Genomic DNA, 12,166 nt, shown 5'->3' on the forward strand with positions numbered 1-12,166 from the left:
TGAGTGTTATACACATACTCTTATTTTCTTGTCATCAAAGTTGTTGTTTGATCTCATTATTCATTGATTTGGTTGAACACTTAAAAGTCATTCATTCTTATGCAATTTGATTTCATGACATTTAAAGAAATGATATTAAAGCCTTCTTTGGATCGTTTGTGCCTTTCAAGCTAACCTTATGCATGCTTAAGCATGATTTTCCATTGTTAACCATTTTGAGCCTACATGTAAACCTTTTCTTTCATTTTACCAATTATATTTCCTCGCCTTAGCCCGAAAAACAAATATTTACCTTTCTAAGGAACTCATGAGCTCTAATTCGGATGTGTTTTTCATGCTAAGTTTGGGAAGGGATATTACATAGAAGAAAAAAAGAAAAAAAAAATTTTCACTCAATTGGTGAAAGAAAAGAGAAAAGTTGTGATTAAGTGGTGGTTGAATGAAATTTCATTTTTGGGTTTCATTTTTGGGCCTTCAAAATAAATTGGTGGTTGTTCAGGAAAGGGGTGAATCAATGTAAATGAAGGTATAAGGAGTTTTGATCGTGTAAAAGAAAAAATCTAATCGTGATGATTCGAAGTCTTGTAAACAATTGTTTTATGCTCTTATATTTTGAGTTTCTTGGACTTTGTTTTATCCATACCCTTCATTTCTTACTCACCTTACACCCTTGGCCCCATTACAACCTATGCTAAAGACCTAAATTGATCTTAAATGTCATGTGGTTGAATTGCATTTATTTTTCTACTTTTAAGTGTTTGGCATCCTTCTTGAGATCATATTAATGCAAGTTCTTCATCTTTCTATTGCGAGTTAAGTCTTTATGGTTTAACTCTAATCTCATGTTTATAACTGAGTGTTGCATTATAGCCCTCTTCCGAGTGATTCATTTGTGAGAGGACAACTTTGGTGAGATTTGAAGTTGAACTTGTGCTTTGTATGATTTTTGAAATTGTGTGAAAACTAAGATTGGGGAATTTGTTGCATTTGGCTATCACACTACCACACTTTGAGCATATTATGTTTTGAACTTTTCCGCTTTGTGAATAATGTTTAAAATTGAGCTTTTATTGTTAAAACTTTTGAGTCATGTGCATGAGTCATTTCTCTTCAGAAAATGTTCGGAAAGATTGTTTTGAGTTCTTTTTATTTTTGTAATTTTTTTTGTTTTGTTTTGTTTTGTTTTTGTTAATGTAATTATTTTTTTTGTTTTTGTTTTTTATTTTGCTTAAGGACTAACAATCTTTTAAGTTTTCTAATTACCTTGTTTTACAGAGTCAGTAAAACGTTTGTGGGTATCGTATCTGTTAAACCCTCAGGAGACACAACTCCTCCTACTAGGGATGCCTAGAGGTTTAAAGGCTTGTTGCATATGCTCAATGCAATCGAGTTACCTACGAAAGTGGTCTAGTTAACTTCTTGTTTGTTTTTATCTTTGTTTTCCTTTTGTTTTGCTCGAGGACTAACAAAATCTAGGTTTGGGGGTATTTGATCGGTGCATATTTACATATCATTTTGTACCCTTCTAACTTATGATTTGGTTATGTTTTTGAGTTAAACTTGTGCTTTTAATCCTTTTTGTGTTTATCTTTCAGTTCATTGAGCTTTAGGTAATAATGAGGGCTTTGGATAGTAAATGATGCAATCCATGCATGTTAGGGCCTAATTTGGATGAATGGATGAAGAGCTTAAAGACAAACTCAATTTTGGCTACAGTCCCCTGCCAGCCCAGTTTCGTAGGTCATATTGCAAGCTTTGTTGCAGCAACCTACATAGCTCGGATGAGGCCACATTCTTCATGACAGTTGTTCCAATGGGTGTGTAATATAACATATCCAAAATTCAGCCCCATTGGATAAATATGGAGTCTGTTACCTAGCAAACACATAGCCATGCTCAGGATGGATTTTATCAGCGCGCAAAATGAGTTAGCAATTTGTTTTGGCCTTAACTTCCTCCTCCGACCTTGGATTGGCCCAAATGATATATGGCTGGAAAGAAGACATTCTGAACTTCAAGTTTGAGTGCTTAAAGTCTTAATTTGCTTAAGGGAAGCCCAATTCGTAAGCCCTTGAAGTTGCTGGTCATGCTGACCTCAGGATGAGCTATTATTTCTGGTTGGAAGCTTGGTCATGGTGACATGAAGATGAGCTAGGGCTGCTGGTGGGATTTATTAGTGAAGTGCATCAACCATTTCAGATTTTATAATGGAAGTGTTGTATGCATTAGTGAAGTGCATCAACCATTTCAGATTTTATAAAACAAGTGTTGTATGCATTAGCCATACTTAATTCAGATTTTCAGCTTCCTTAGGCCTATATATAGTGAGGTTTCCCAAGCTTGTAAACACACCCCAAGGGGGGGAGCTCTCAAACACTTCTCTAGAGCTCCCTTCCCTTCTCTCCCTCAAATTCTCTTAGTTTCTCTTTCTAGTTTTCAATTGTTATAATGAGATCTTTGTGCTGAAATTCTCCTTAAGTCTTTCCAAGTTCTACTTTAATTTTCATTGTTATGTAAATTCTTTTCTTTAATTTCAAGTTTGATTAGTTTCCAAGTTTCAATTATGGTTTTTGTTCCTATTCATTATGCTTATAAGTTAATATGCTAGTTTGAATGATTGATCACCATTTAGGCTTGCATGTTAGCTATCTTGGTTTGAATTAAGAGTATACACCATGCTTTAATTCGAATTGAACTATGAATAGGAAGAGTATGTATGGACATTCGACAACAGGGATTAGATACATGCTTGGTTGTTTAAATTGTTCTTCTATGCTTAATGGGTTCCTAATGCTTAATTTTAGGTTAGACAACAAATGATCAAATTAGGGAATTAGGAACACAAGGTTATGACCACACACCATGGCTTAATCATACTTTAGCTAGAATCAATCCATTAATCTAATTGAACTTGGGAACTTATCTGCTTGAGTTAGTTATTTCTTTCTTCCTTGTTTTATTTATTTCCTTTCTTTTTCATTTCTGTTTTGTGTAGGGAAACTGAATTGGATCATTCAATCACCAATCCTCGTGGGATCGACCTCGCACTTACATACGCTATACTACCGAACGGCTCGTGCACTTGCGAGTATCACAAGTTGAGGATGCAACTGAATCCATTTTGGTGCAGCTGTATCTACGCAACAGTGGCAAGAGTTTGAAAACATGAAAAACAACTTTCAGAAAACAGATTCAAACTCATGTACAAAAATTGAAAACGCCAAATTATCGTTTTCAATTTATGTTTTCATTTTCTACCCAGCAAAACAGAAACGAAAATCAAACCCATAATCAAACCCACCACGGCCACTACTACCAAACCTCACAGAACTAGTCCTCACATCACCACAACCTATCAAACCCAGTCGACACCAACACCACCACCATCCCAATGGAATCACCACCAAACACCCAATCGAACCCAATACACATCATCGCCACCTAGTAAAAAGCAATCGACCCCAACACCTCCACCACCCATGCCCAATCAAAGCACCATTACCGCCATAACCACCTGATCAGGAGGGGGAGAGAGAGAGAGAGAGAGAGAGAGAGAGAGAGAGAGAGAGACAGACAGAGACAGAGACAGACAGACAGACAGACAAACAGAGAGGTGGGTTGATGGGATTCATGCCATGGAAGGAAGAGTGGGTGCTGCGGCATGAAGAGATAGTGAAAAAAAAGGGAAGGAAGAAGAAAAGAGAAAGGAGGGGAAGAAAGAAAGAAACGGGGCTGGGAAGGAGTTTTTATCTAGCCAAAAAATTTTAATTAATGAATATAGAATATATATTTCAATAAACCAATAGGAAACAATTCATGATTTTCTTGGTTGACCAAGAAACATATGGAAATTGTTTTTTTTATGTGTTCTCCCTTATTTGTTTTTTTTATCTTCTATTTTCGTAGTTCTACCTGTTTCGGAGAAGAAAATTCCACCTCTTTATTTATCATTTTCACTTATTATTAAAGATAATTCTAGGTTTTTATAACATTAGAAATTTTTTATTTTTTATAGAACATACATTAGCAAAAATATACTTGAAAAATAACTTACATATTATTATTCTCAAATTGTACTACCAGACACGTTTTCACTGTTTTTATTTTCTGAATATGTTTTCTAATTAATCTACCAGACGCATTCTTGAATTCTGAAAATGCAAATTCGTTTTCTCGTTTTCATTCTCTGAAAATATTCTCTGAAAACATTCTCTGAAAACGTTACCAGACAGGGCCTTAGTTTCCTAGATTCTCTAGTTTTCCAATTTCTAGTAGGATTTCTACTTTTTCAGATTTCCATATTTCTAGTTTTAAGTTTCCTATTTTATTTGGGTTAGGATTTCTATTTAAGCAATGTATTTTTATCCTATTATTTCTAGGTTTTAGTTTGCTATAAATTACCCCCATTTAGTTCTTTAAAATTCAGATTTGAATGTTGAGTGAACTTTTTCTAGAACTCTCTAATTTCTGCCCTTTCTTTCGTCCCTTCGATCTATATTTTCTTCTTGTTCTACTGTTTTGCCCTTTCTTTCGTCTTTTTGATCTATATTTTCTTCTCCTCAATCCTTTATGTTCTTTTCTATTCTATTGTTTAAGTGCTTAATCTAATACCTACGGCCGTGCTACATCACCTCTCCTTTGATCATGATCATGAATGGTTCTTCAGAGAAAGGATCTACAGCGCAGCCAAACATCTTTCTTCACAACTAGTCTCATCCATTTAATTCCAGCTCTTGTCTAATCTGGCAAGTGGAGGGATAGGATCATTAATCAAAGATCAAAGACATTAGAACACTATTACCATGTGGAGAAAAGATCATTAATCAAAGATCTAAGAAAACACTAGACAAGTGCCACAACTGCCTCGTACGTTGATCAAAAACATTTTGGGTAATATCAACTGCAGCCCCACCTTGAATTAGTGTAGTGCAACATTGGGCAATTGTTGACCCACAATGACAGAGACCAACCACCCTCATCCCCTCCTTTTTATCCCCACCCAACCCACATGTGGCTCCAACTTTTTATATTTCTTTTCTTTCTTTCTCAAAGTCAGCAAAAGTGCCACAGAAGCAAAACGTTTCAGTTAGGCTTCCATGCCACAGAAGCGAAAACCCTGCTACAAGTCTAACCCGGCTAACCCGAACTTAGGATTAAAATAACCACGTCTTCCAATATGCCAAACCCAAAAGTACTCCAAATTCGACAAGCTCCAGTAAAAGTATATCCCGTTTACCTAAATCGAATACCGCGAAACCTACCATGACAATCAGTGACAGTCCGCAGATATCTTTTCCCCTTTTAGAAGAGAGGGTCCGGGTTACTGTAGTCTCTGCAGCACATGCACAATTTTGGGATGTGTATTATTACTAACATGTCATCAATCATTTTTCACCCTTTACTCACTTGCATTTCCAGATGACAAAGCATGTAGCTGCTGAGAAACAAATAAGCATGAAACTAGGCTGTACAAACATAAGTGCACCAGATATACCAGGCACTAATATTATCCAGTACCTGCGTTGCATGTGATGTGATCGCTAGCAGGACTCAGTTAGCAACCAGAACGGATATTATCAATGATCAGCAAAGACCACAGTAACCAACATAGTCACACTGCACATAGATACAAAAACATACATGGAAAGATCAATTAGAAGAATGTATATTTTTCCTGATGGGATCCAGCTCCTCTGCATTTCCAGACAAATGGAGAAAGCCAGTTGAATCCAAACAATAGATCCCCATGTGACACATCCGAATTCAACGGGCCAGCACCAAATGGTGGTTCAACTTCAAATTACAACTGGTCCCACACAAATGGAGAAAGCCAGTGGAGATTCTTTTCCACCTTTATTGATTTGACAATTACAATGCAAAATTTTCTTGATGGGATACATTTCCTATGCAAATGGACAAGGCCAGTTGAAAACCAAAGATAGATCCACATGGATTGCGGCCCCAATTCAATGGGGCCAGAAACATGTGATGGTCCAGATTAGAGAACTGGTCCTTCTCATTTGATGTACAGGTGGAGAGGATCGCTTTCCATCTTAATGGCCTAATGGCTCTGGAAAACTGTTCAAACTTAATTGATGGGTACTAAAAAGCAAAAGACTCTACCTAAACGGATCTGATTCTAAGTAATAACAAAACCCAATCAAATCCACTAGAAATGGCTTGAATTATAACAAAACCTGAACTTCTGATCAGAAGAACAATAGAAAACCCCACAGATATGAAAATAAGTAATTAACGCAATGGTTTTTGTAATTCTCAAAACTGCTGCCAATTGTTAATCTTTCCATTTTTGGTAAAAGTAGCTTACGGTTTTCATAATTAAGTAATCTACTAAGAAGCATAAGATCAAATCTAGGGTGAAGGATTCCAAGGGTGCAAGAAGGACCACCATCGTTTACCCTAGAATCAATGTTTGATTGAAGAAATCAAAAATAAAGTTTATAAGTCACAGACACGAACCTGATCCGAAGAGAATTCAAAATGGCCAGACTTCAAGATATCCACAGAAGACATATGAAGGACATCTAATAACCATAACTCTGTAAGAAGGATACAGAAAGCAAGCAGACTATATTTGGACTAAATTTATGCTTCAGATGAACCACAGGTGACAGCTAAAACTTACACATCTCCATTGAAATTCCCACCAAAAACTAAAACGATGTTGACTACAGATTAAATGACCTGATATAAGAGCACATTTCCAAACTTCTAACCAATACACCCAAATGGAAGATAACCACTATGGGGATCAGGGGTGAAAAGGTAAGCTCTAAATCAAAATGCAATCAATGCCTAAGCAGATGTCATGCCAAAAAAAATCAACCTGTTTCTTCAACTGCAAGCCCCACGATAGAAGGTGAAAATGAAAAACAAAAACATGGTAACAAAATCTCACATGTATACACATGCATATATGGATTGCCTCCATGCGCAGTCACAGGCGCATGTGTCTACAGATCAAAATAAATTATACAACGTTTGTCAAATGTCTTCAATAGCTGTTGATCCTGCAAAAACCAGGCAAGTCCACAATGTCAACTTCATGTTCAATTTTTATTGTTTTGATTATCAATAAAGGATGTATATCTATTGCAAACATATATACATATAACAAGAGGGGATACCTAAGGAAAAGGTTCAGTTCTAGTAATAATTCAAAACCAATAGGCCCCAGAAAATCAAAGAAAATAGACACAATCCTAAACCTACCATTCTTAGAAGCTGATAAGAAGGATTGGGAGTTATAAGGAAATTTTTATTTTAGCAGCACTTAGAATTATAAAAATTGATGAGTTGGGCAGCAAAGAGAAGCAATGATATTTTAGCAGACATTAAAATCATGAGTCACAACACAAGACATGGTCTTAACTTCTTATGCCGATGACCACAAAATTCAGAAGGCATGTTTCATGGAAGTTAAACTCTCAACTACTGAACAACATACTGATACATATGAAAGTTCAAGACCAGTTCATGATGCCACAACCTGATTTTTCTGGATAGCAGAAGCTACTGGTATTGTAAAATAAGGAGATTAAAAAAAGGTAGTAAGTGACAAACTAATTACTCGCTGTAGTTGTTGGATATAACAGCTTTGAACCTGCACTGAAGTTTAACAAACTATAAGAGTGGTTTGTTTCTGTATAATGGCTTTTAACCTGCAATACATGATACACTTTTCATTAGTACATAACACAAGATGATGATGATGATAATGAAGAATTGGCTGGTAGAAACTTTAATGAATAGCCTTCATCTGCCCCCATTGCAGTTTGACAAGAATGTTCCCCACCTTCCATTTGGCAAGTGTTGGTGCAAAATAAACCTCATATTATGATGGCCAGCAGGTCACCTTATGCAAAAATCACTCAACTTACATAGCCATTTTAGTAGTCACAATAAAATCAGATTAGAACTTGTATCGCCTGATAACAGGTGCAATACAGAGGTGATCAATCAACAAACAGTTTTAAATCACTATCATTTAAGTTACTTTCCATAATAGAACTCTCTCTTTCACTGTTTCCATAATGGGAACTCTCGCCTTCACTACTATTTCTGCTTCTGCCATGAATCTGGAACTCTCGCTCTCACTACCATTAATGGATAAATTGTTAAAGGAGTCATTATTAATATTAAAGTAATGCATCTCAGATTGGATGACCTAGATTAGTACCAGAAATAACAATTGAAAGCTATGGTAATGGGACAAGTCCATTTGTATGGCATGTGTGAGATTTATTGACACATAATGATTATTCATCTTCCAGTAGTTTTGGAAGTCAATATGCAACTGGAAGGAAAGAGCAGGGGTGATAATAGGCCATACTGAAGAAGCATATAACTAACAAAGAAATTGACAGTACATGCTGTGGTCCATAAGGATTGCAAGTCCTAAAGATTACATTTATATTGTGAAGAGAGGCTAAAAGGCTGCTTGCTAGTCTTTTAGCCTTGATAGAAACCACTAGGTTTGATCATTGCGAGAGACAAACAGGTTGCTAGTAAAGTCAAAAGTTGGTAGAGACTGCACACTCATGAAACATATAATGTCACACTACGTTGATTGACTTCATTAACTTGTGCCCTACTAACAACAAATTGATGCCCCAACTAAAATTAGTAAGAAATAAACAGTTCATTCGCATTTAGTCGATTGTTTCCTCTTTCTTTAGCATAGATAGGACAGGTATTAAAAGGTTTATGTGGTAAGCTCACATTACCAAGAACGCGAGAACCTAGATATTACATGTACATCTTCAAAGTAATATGCTCTTCAACATTGGAGGAAGGAGCTTATCATCTGTAAGTTTGGTTTGACCTCCTCATATTCAATTCTTGATTATCTTACCAAATAAGTTAAAGCTTCTTGCAGAATTCAATCATCTTGCAACGTGACAACAACCGGGGTCTACACATTCCTATAACAATGACCTGAAGAAGAATTTTGAAAAGTATGAACTGTTTTTGTTTTTATATACCAAGACAATCCAACTTATTTGGTAATTACTTGTGAACACTCTTTCTAATTACTTGTATACACTTAAAAAAAACTCATTAAATTCCACAAAAAGAGACCAAACTCGACAGTCACACTCCAATGATTAAGTCCTCTTCCCAAACATCTACAAAGTTCCTAACTCTACAAGCCTCCAAACGCACCAATTATATGCACAAACAAATATGGAAAATAAAAAGTAGATGAGAGTCCAGAAAGAAAAAAAGAAGGAGAAGAAGTGGAATGAAATGCACAAGAGCTGCAAAGAATTTAATAAAACCTAATAATGATATTGATAAAGCCAAGCCATGTGTACAAAATTTACTTAAGAAAGAAAGAAATCTATGAGCAATAGATTTCAATGGAAGTATCAAGAAACCTCCAGACCATACAAAACGCCGGCGAACTTCTCAATGAAGTCCTTGCCATCCTTGGAAAAGTAGTCCTTTCTGATCCTCTGGAACGCGTGCAAGGTCAACAAGCTATCCGATCCGGCCTGGTGGGTCTTCCCGATAACCCGACTTACATTCAGGGTCTGGCAGATCCGGTCCAGCCCACCATATAGGCCGGAACAGAACTTCGTCAGGTGCTTCACGTCGTAAACTCCAGACCCGAAAAACACCCTCACATAATTTAAGAACTCGGGCAGCTTTTCCGGCAAGACTCGCTGAGTCAACACCTTGACCAGGTACCCAAAATCGTAAGCGCTATGGAACGTGACCCAATTTACGTCGTTGTTGCAAACGAGCCCCGATGACATCATCAGCTCGGCGAACCGGACCGAGTCGACCCCGAAATCCCGGTTCCGGTCGAAATCGATCCCCTGCCGCCGAAGCAACTCCACCGAGTCGTGCGCGTGGGGGTCTCGCGCCACGTCGAAGTCTCGGAAATTGAATTCCCAAATATACATATTCTCGGTGCCCAAATTCGGCAAATTGCCATTGTCGTCCGAGAGCGTGAGGCCGACTTGAATCAGATTCAGACGATCGACGTTGGCCTTGAGCATGAGGTAGTGCGCGTCGGGTTCCCGGTGACGGAGTGTCGGGTCGTTGGGGTCGGGTCGGACAACGACGCCCGGAAACTCGGTGTCCATTGAAATCAGCGGGTAATCGTCGATGACGGACCGGATCAGTTCGAACTCGGAGTCGAGGTTATCGGACCAGACCGACCGGGTCAGGATGCCTAGGGGCAGAGGGCGCTGTGCCGGGTCGGGTGAAGACATAGCATAAGGTCGTCCAGATCAGATTGAATCGGATCCGAATCGACGATTGCTTGTTACGAAATTTAAAAATAAATAAAACGAATATGATGGTGAATTTGGTTAGGGTTTGATGGATGATTTTGAAAAAGGAACAAGAAAAAAGGGAGCAGTTTTATACAGAATCGATTGAAAGAGGAGATAGACGTAAGACGTGTGGGGCAATCGTTCATTATTATTTTTGTTACTTTTAATTTTTAATATTTAAGTTTCTGGATTTGTTGTGAGATACTATTATAAAATTTGGTGGTGTTGTTGATTTGTTAATTTCCTTAATTTGTGTTTGTAGATTTGTATTAACTGAAATTTAGCTAAAGTTGGAGAAATGGTGGAGCCCCCGAAAACAATGGTGGCTGTCGTGTTTTGGCTCGTCGCGGCGCCATATTGACCACTGGGAGATTGACGGGCACTTAAATACAAAATGTGACTCACTGTTTTGCGGTGATCTAGGGGCATTTTTTGGGTCATAACAATAATTTCTCTTCCTTTATTAGTCAGATTTGTTTTGTTTTCGTTTTTTGGAAAGTTTGAGCATTTTGGTAATTTTGTGATTTCCTTTTTGGTTTTTCTTTTAGGACCTATCCTATTAAGAGAGACGATAATATACTAAGACTCGAACTTAGACCTTTTTTAGGGGCTGCCTTAGTGGATCATTTGGTTTGATTTGCTTTTCTTTTTAGATTAAGATTTTCCTTTTTCAACCCAAAAAAAAGATTTTCCTTTTATATTTGCGAGTCGAATTAGGTTTGGTTTGCTATATAAAATTTGTTTTATTATTATTAGACTTTTGTTTATTATCCACTAAATTTGAGACTTGTTCTTAACATGGCGAGTATACAAAAAGAGCACTTTCAACAATTAACTTGTGTTTACAAAAGCGATCTGCATCAAACTGTATATGATGGAAATGATAAGGCAGTTCGAAGACTCCGACAATTATAAATGTGTGTTTGAAGACTCCGACAATGATAAGGCAGTGTGTTGATTAAGGTCAAAAACATGTGTTTAGAAACTAAAATTGTATACAACGGAAGTCGGCAGTGAGCTTTACAGAAATTTGAAAGTCAAGTGCTATTGTTTGTTTGCCTAGTGTTTGAGACGTTAAGTTTACCAGTCATGAAAATGAAAATAGAGGCCAAAAATAGGAAACAAGTTGCCAAGTTAGGTCACCCACTTTTCCTTATTTTGCTGCCCATGCATTCCCCTTTGCCACAAAACCCAACTTGAACCGGTGCTGCTGACCCAACAATGACTCATACATAATATCCAGTTGAGAAATTACAACGAGGGTTCAATCCATCAATCCAAATAACCCTACACTAAATCGGACAGCTATTAAGAAACCTCTCATTATGAAATGAATACGGGATCAACTAACCCCCTAATCTATCTAATCCATACTTTTTCAAGTATTTGGTTACAAATTTTTCTACGTAATACATATATAAATATCTATATGTTTTAGTAAATAAATGCAGAGTAAGTCAAGAATTGAATAATTCAAATACTTGTGTTAGTGTTGGAAATAATTCCAATATCCATTCCTGGTTGGCGATATTGAAAATATATGAGTGAACGTGTCTCTGGGTTCAAGTCCAGCATCAAACACCCAGTTGGCGATATTGAAAGTGAGAAATTTGGAGTTCCATTGTCAATTTATTTGGCTTTTAATATTCTTTATGTAAGAAATAAGACTTAAAATTGGGTAAAGCAGCTGCAAGGCAACCAAGCAAATTGTTAAACGAATCATCTACAAGTTACTATTGGGGAATGCTAACCAACACATACTAACTAAAATCTACTGTAATTACACATTTTGACAGAGATTTCATACTTCTGTACCAATAGGATCATGGTCGACGGTTAAACGGACCTCAGTCATCTTG

General features: G+C 37.0%; 1 pseudogene; it reads right to left on the minus strand.

Moving 5' to 3' along the window:
• Positions 1-9,291: 9,291 nt before the first annotated feature.
• On the minus strand, positions 9,292-10,487 carry LOC110761692 (putative CCR4-associated factor 1 homolog 9 pseudogene; annotated as a pseudogene).
• Between the last annotated feature and the right edge of the window lie 1,679 nt (positions 10,488-12,166).

The sequence above is a fragment of the Prunus avium genome, chromosome 7, assembly GCF_965620075.1.
Source record: "Prunus avium chromosome 7, drPruAviu1.hap1.1, whole genome shotgun sequence".
Lineage (NCBI taxonomy): Eukaryota > Viridiplantae > Streptophyta > Magnoliopsida > Rosales > Rosaceae > Prunus > Prunus avium.